Consider the following 6,237-nt stretch of genomic DNA (forward strand, 5'->3'; position numbering starts at 1 on the left):
AAAGGATAGGTTCTGCAATGCTGGTTAATGGGGCACTGAAAGATGACATGGCCAGACCCCTCTGAAGAGTTGTGAGAAAACCCCACAGGGGCCCCTATTTCTGCTTGTTGCATTACAGTTCCCAGGTAGGAGGGATCAGGATCTGGACATGTCATCCTTCAGCAGCCTGCTCCCACAACTCCATCTCTTTGTACAGCAGCCTGGATTTTAAGGTGGGCTTAGCAGGTTGGATTGGGAGATGGATCATTGCCACAACATCTCAGCTACATGTTTGATAGAGCATCTTGTCTGTTATCTTGAAACCAGATGTGGATTGGACAGTTCTGCAAATAGAAGACTGTCCTCTCTAAACAAGAAGAAACAGAGAGTGTGCATCTACACTGTAGAAATAATAAAGTTTGACATCACTTTAACTGCCATGACTACATCCTACAGAATCCTGGGATTTGCAGTTTGGTGCGGCACCAGCCCTGTTTGGCAATGAAGGCTTGTAAAACTACCAACACCAGGATTCCATAGAATGGCGCTACAGCACTTAAAGTGGTGCCAAGCTGCATTATTTCTACAGTGTAGATGCACCCATAGTCACCCTCTATCATCATCATCACCATTATCATCATCATCAAATAATAATAATCCCACAAGCCTGCCTTGATCCAAGGCTTTGACTGTTTCAGGTGTAAAGCCATAAGCGTACTCTTGTTCTTTTTGTCTTCTTTTGGGAGCATGAAATTAAAATGTTATCTATGGTAAAATAATACATCTGACAAAGAAGCCATAAAGCTGATAGTGGGAGGATAACCAAAAGTCTTGGCCAGTTCCTAGCCTGCTTGGAAGGCTCCGGAGAATTTGGAAACAGATCCTTATGTCTGCCATTGTGTTTTTGCTCCTTAAATAGCGTATGCCATGAGGGCAACACTTAAGCATGTTGGGTACTACATAAGTCAGTAATGCCCAAATTTTAGCCTTCCAGCTTCCAGCTGCCAGAAGCCCCAGGCAACTTGGCCAGCAGTCAGGAATGCTGGGAGCTAAAGTCCAAAATGTCTGGAGTTTGAGAACCATTGATGTAAGTCATGCCTTGCAAGATGTCTTGAGTTGATTTTTTTTAAAAAACATAAGTAGCATACCCTCCAACATTTCACAGATGAAAATCAGGACATGTATGGCCATGTATGGTCAAGATGGCAAAAATTATTTCCAAGGAAGAGCAGACTAGCTAGAAGATGCTGAAGCAGTTTGCTTTTGCCTTAGCCTCCTGGGAAGTATAAGATTCTACCCAATCCTGTATTTCACCCCTCTATACCGAGTTAAGTGAATGCAAACAATTTTTGCATTTCGAACTGTTTGCAGCAATTGAAGTCCCATATATACTCGACTATAAGTCAACTTCATGTATAAGTCGAGGGCACGTTTTGGGGGCAAAATTATGGGATTTTGCTATGACCCGTGGATAAGTCAAGGGTAAAACTTAGGGGCATATAGCAAAGGATCTAAAGGATGAAGCAAAGCAAAACAATGTCAAAGAACTTATGAAATCCCAGCAGACATAACTCTTTGTGCTTAATCTTAAGGCTGGATGGATGAGAGAGTAGAGGTGGCCAGTGCTTCACATATTCTTGCTTTTCACAAGGAGATGGTTCCTTCTTTTAAATAAGAGTTCAGATACAGTACTTACATTGACCCCTGGATAAGTCGACTCAGGTTTTTTGGGGTCAGTATTTTTACCTAAATTTCTAGACTTATACATGCGTATATACACTAAGCTGGGGACAAAGAGGAAAAGGAGAAGGAGGAGAGGAAAACTGTGGCATTTCAATAGCAGCTGAAAAAGTCAGAGGATTAACTGGGACTGCCCCTATCAATCCAAAATGGTTGGAGGGTATAAACTAGTTTAACCTGAGACAGAAAAATATATATAGAAGAATAGTATAAAAGCACAGAATGGAAGAGTTTTGCAGCTCTGAAGCAGTGGTTACTGATTTTGTCCAAGGCCTCATTCCCACTTACAAATAAATCGGTTTGTGATCCGAATCGATGAATCGATCCAACAGCGGAGTGCTGTTCCCACCACATTTGCCCCGATTGCATTTTCCCCAGTAAAATAACCCACTTGTGGTTCACATTCGCGGATGAACTGATTCAAAATGGATCCACTCCAGCTAGCCGAAGGGCAAATTTAAATCGATTCCGATCCTGATCTGGTTCACATATGCGCGAAATCGATTTATCCAAAAAGATGTGGGAAAAATCAGTGTCAAAAAGAGGCGAGCTAAATGGGTCTGGTGCATGGCCCTCCTCTCCGAATCGCTCCGGTGATTCGGTTCAAGTGCAAACCATGGTCATTTAAAACGGTTCAAACCGATTTGCAATCCTGTTTAAAAGGTAGTGGGAATGAGGCCTGAGAAAAGAATTGCAGTGACAGTCCATGATTTTATAGGAAGAGGTTAATCCACATCTTAGAGAAAGAATCACATTTTCCCAACCAGAAAATATTTCTGTTTGGAGAAATGCGATCTCCCCTACAATCGAATATCTCTGCGGAAGGAACTTGCGTGGCACAGAACTGATAAGAGAAAACAATTGTGTTCATTATATGGGAATAATGATAGTCCCTAATAAGAGCTGGATGGAAGGAAAGCAAACGGAACATCAACATTTGTTTCAATTACTGGTGGCTTTATTTGATCACTTTTTAATACACTTTATCCTCTCATTTCTATGACCGCATCCTTTGGCTCCATATCAGGGAACCTCAACTAGCCATAAAGATTTTGACTCTGCATCCAAAGCCTCAAAATCCTCTCCTCCATTGCAAATAAAACCTAACCAACAACCTCTGTGCCCAAATGTACAGATCCTAGATTTTCTTCTACGCACTTCACATTAGATATTATTATATTGCTACGGATGGAATGATTGTTGGAATGACCCTTAGATTAATTATTGCATACCTTTTATCAATCTATGAGCTGTATAAGAAAAAAACGAATGCACTTTTCCTATTTCCCCCGTTTTTATAATATTTGAAATCCATGCATTCTATTTTCTTTCTGCTAGATTTATCCAAGAAGGCTGAAAATCTTTGAATTCAGCGTTTTATCAGACTGAATATTTTGTTTCAGCCTCAGCATGGATTCTCATCTTTGTGAACTGGCATGTTTTGGTGTGGTTTGAAATAATGTTTTCCAGGTCTTGGGGGGGCGGACGGGAATATTTATAAAGCATCATGGTTTATTATGCATTAAAAACGTCCGCCGGGTTTTATGGGCAGATTGTTCTGTTCTGTTTCTATCAAGCTAGATCCATCGTGAACTGTATTTGAAAGCAATTCGTTCTCTCAAGACGTCTAGCTTGAACAGAAGAGCCATTCAAAGTTAACTCCGTGATTTTTCCCAATATTGTTTGCACACTTGCACATTTCTCAGAACTTCTTGTGTGTCTTCAAGTCATTTCTGACTTACGGTAACCCTAAGACTGAATCTGTTGTGGGGTTTTCTCAATGGTTTGTCCTTGCCTTCCTCTAAAGCTGAGAGAGTGTGACTTGCCCAAAGCTATCCATTGGGTTTCCATGGCCGAGTGGGGATTCGAACCCTGAGTCATAGTCCAAAGCTCAGACCACTTTGGAGTTTATCAGACAAGGGAAATTGGAACTATAATCCAATGGCAATCTGAACGCAACCATGGGGTTTAACGTTATTGCGTGATAACCCACTACATGCAAATTCAGGCAATGGGAAGTCAGTCCGAACGCAGTGTGCATTCACCTAATTGCGCTAAACTAGTGACTTTAAGTGAATGTGTTCTGGCCACACGCAAATTCGGCCAATGGCATGCTATTTTTGGGCAATGGGAAGCCAGTTCGAATGCAATTATGTAGTTTCACGTTATTGCGTGATAGACTGCCACATGCAAATTTGGGCAATGGCACGGTATTTTTGGGCAATGGGAAGCCAGTTCGAACGCAATGCACATTCTCCTAATTGTGCTAAACTAGTGACTTTAAGTGAATGCGTTCTGGCCCCACTTTCTTTTCATTCGGATTTAAGAGAAATTCCTCCCGTTTGACAAACTCAAATGTCACACTGTCTCTTCTCTATAAGTGCCATCGTTAAATTAATCCCATCCAACATACACAGCCACACAGTTCAAAGCAGTGCGTTACAAGGGAGGAACGTAAATCCACTGAGTTGATTTTTTGAAAAATTAATTAATTTAATTAAAGTGAGGCGTCATGGGGCCGACATGGGCAAACCGTATCAATATCACCGGACGACGGGCCGCCAGTAAAGCTTTTGCAACAAGGGAGTAATATACTCCTTAAAACCAGTCCCGATAGTGAGATGAGGCTTTGCCGCTAAGGAACGAAACTCAATGCCTCGTGTGCGTGCCGCGCATTTCGGAGAGAGGGAAAACAGATGGATATTTAATTTTTTTAATGGCAGCGGCAGATGGCAAAAGGCACAAAAGTGTATTCACATCATGGCAGAGCCACGCATAGGCGGTGCGTTTGCTGGGTTTGGGAAACTTTATAGAGTGACAGTCGCTCCTCCGAGACACGCAAGAGTCGGGTTGTGGAAATAACCCTAGAAATAACATCTTTAAATACCAGAGTGGTATAATTGTGCCGTGTCAAAGGAGGCCCCCTTAAATCAAGCATTTCCACTAAAGAAATATAGGCTTCATTCCCACAACCTATTAAACCGGATTGGTTTGAATTGGTTCAAACGACCCTGGTTCCCACTTAATCCGAATCGCTGAATTCCGAAAGGGGAGATTCACGCTCCAGACCTATTTAACCCGTGTCTTTTTGATGCTGTTTTTTTCCCGTTTCTTCTTCGATAAATTGATTCCACGCAAGTGTGAACCACAAGCGGATCGGAATCAATTCAAATTTCCCCTTCGGCCGGCTGGAACCGAATCATTTTGAATCGATTCATTTGCGAATGGGAACCGTAAGTGGGTTATTTTGACGCCAGAAAATGTGATCGGGGCAAATGTAGTGTAAACCACGATCCGATGTCAAGTCGGTCAATCAATTTGGATCGCGCACTGATTTATCTGTAAGTGGGAATGAGGCCTTAGTGGAAACATACCTAGATGGATCTTCCAGGCTAAATCCAATGATTTGCCCCAAATAGGGCATATACCCTGCAATATTTCATCAGGACCCATGGGGCCAAGCAAAACCAGAATGTGGTCAAAATGGCAAAAGGTATTATTAACCAGGCAAGGTAGGTGCTTCTGCAGTGGTTTGCATTGGCCTGAGTCTACAGGGAAGGGAAATATTCCAACCTCGCTGTCCAATTCTTCCATTGAGCTTGCATCTACGCTGCAGAATTAATCCAGTTCGACACCGGTTTAATTGCCATGGCTCAATGCTATGGAGTCCTGGGATTTTTCTTGTGGCACCAGAAGTCTCCCACAGAGAAGGCTAATAATAATGATGATAATAATATGAAGCCAAAGACTTTGATGGTCACCATCTATAGCTTTTTGTGGTTTGGGGGGGTTTATGTGGCCATGTTCTGGAAGAGTTTATTACTGATGTTTCGCCGGCATCCGTGGCCAGCGTCTTACCAAACTTTCATTATGAAATGCATTCTCCGAAGATGCCAGCCACAGATGCAGGTGAAACATCAGGGATAAGCTCTTCTGGAACATGGCCACTTAGCCCGAAAACCCCACAAAAAACCTAATTATTATTATTATTATTTATTATTATTATTTTCTCATTTACTGGCTTTCATTCTCTCAGAATTCCAGGGCAATCAAACTGGATTATTTTTGCAGCGCGGATGGAGCCCTATCCATTTCTTCTTCCTCTCCAATCTTGATCATGTTTGTTTTATACTTGTGCAATTCAAGAGAATTGCAATTTAGCGACACTAATGCAATTTCACAACCTCAAAACCCACCTGCTCTTCTCTTTTTTGGAAAATGAGGTAGATGGATTTAAGATAAAATTAGGAGAGAAGAAGCAGTAACCCTAACCCTTCCATTCCCCCAATTCACAGTTATTGGTCCCTCTTAATTCGTCCCTGTTGCATCAGATATTATTGGTCCTCCGACCAGGATTTTAAAGCAGAGAAAGGAGGAGAATTTTTGGAAGAGGATTGCTATTAAATGATGGACCTGTCGTGGCTAATATTATTTGAAGGCTTTCAGTTTCCATGGTGCCCTGACAACCTGACAATGCTTTAAATCAGTCTTCAGTAAAAAGGCCTTTCCCCCCATCCT

Source organism: Sceloporus occidentalis, unplaced genomic scaffold (assembly GCF_023333645.1).
Source record: "Sceloporus occidentalis isolate IW3139 unplaced genomic scaffold, rSceOcc1.0.p SCAF_10, whole genome shotgun sequence".
Taxonomy (NCBI): Eukaryota; Metazoa; Chordata; class Lepidosauria; order Squamata; family Phrynosomatidae; genus Sceloporus; species Sceloporus occidentalis.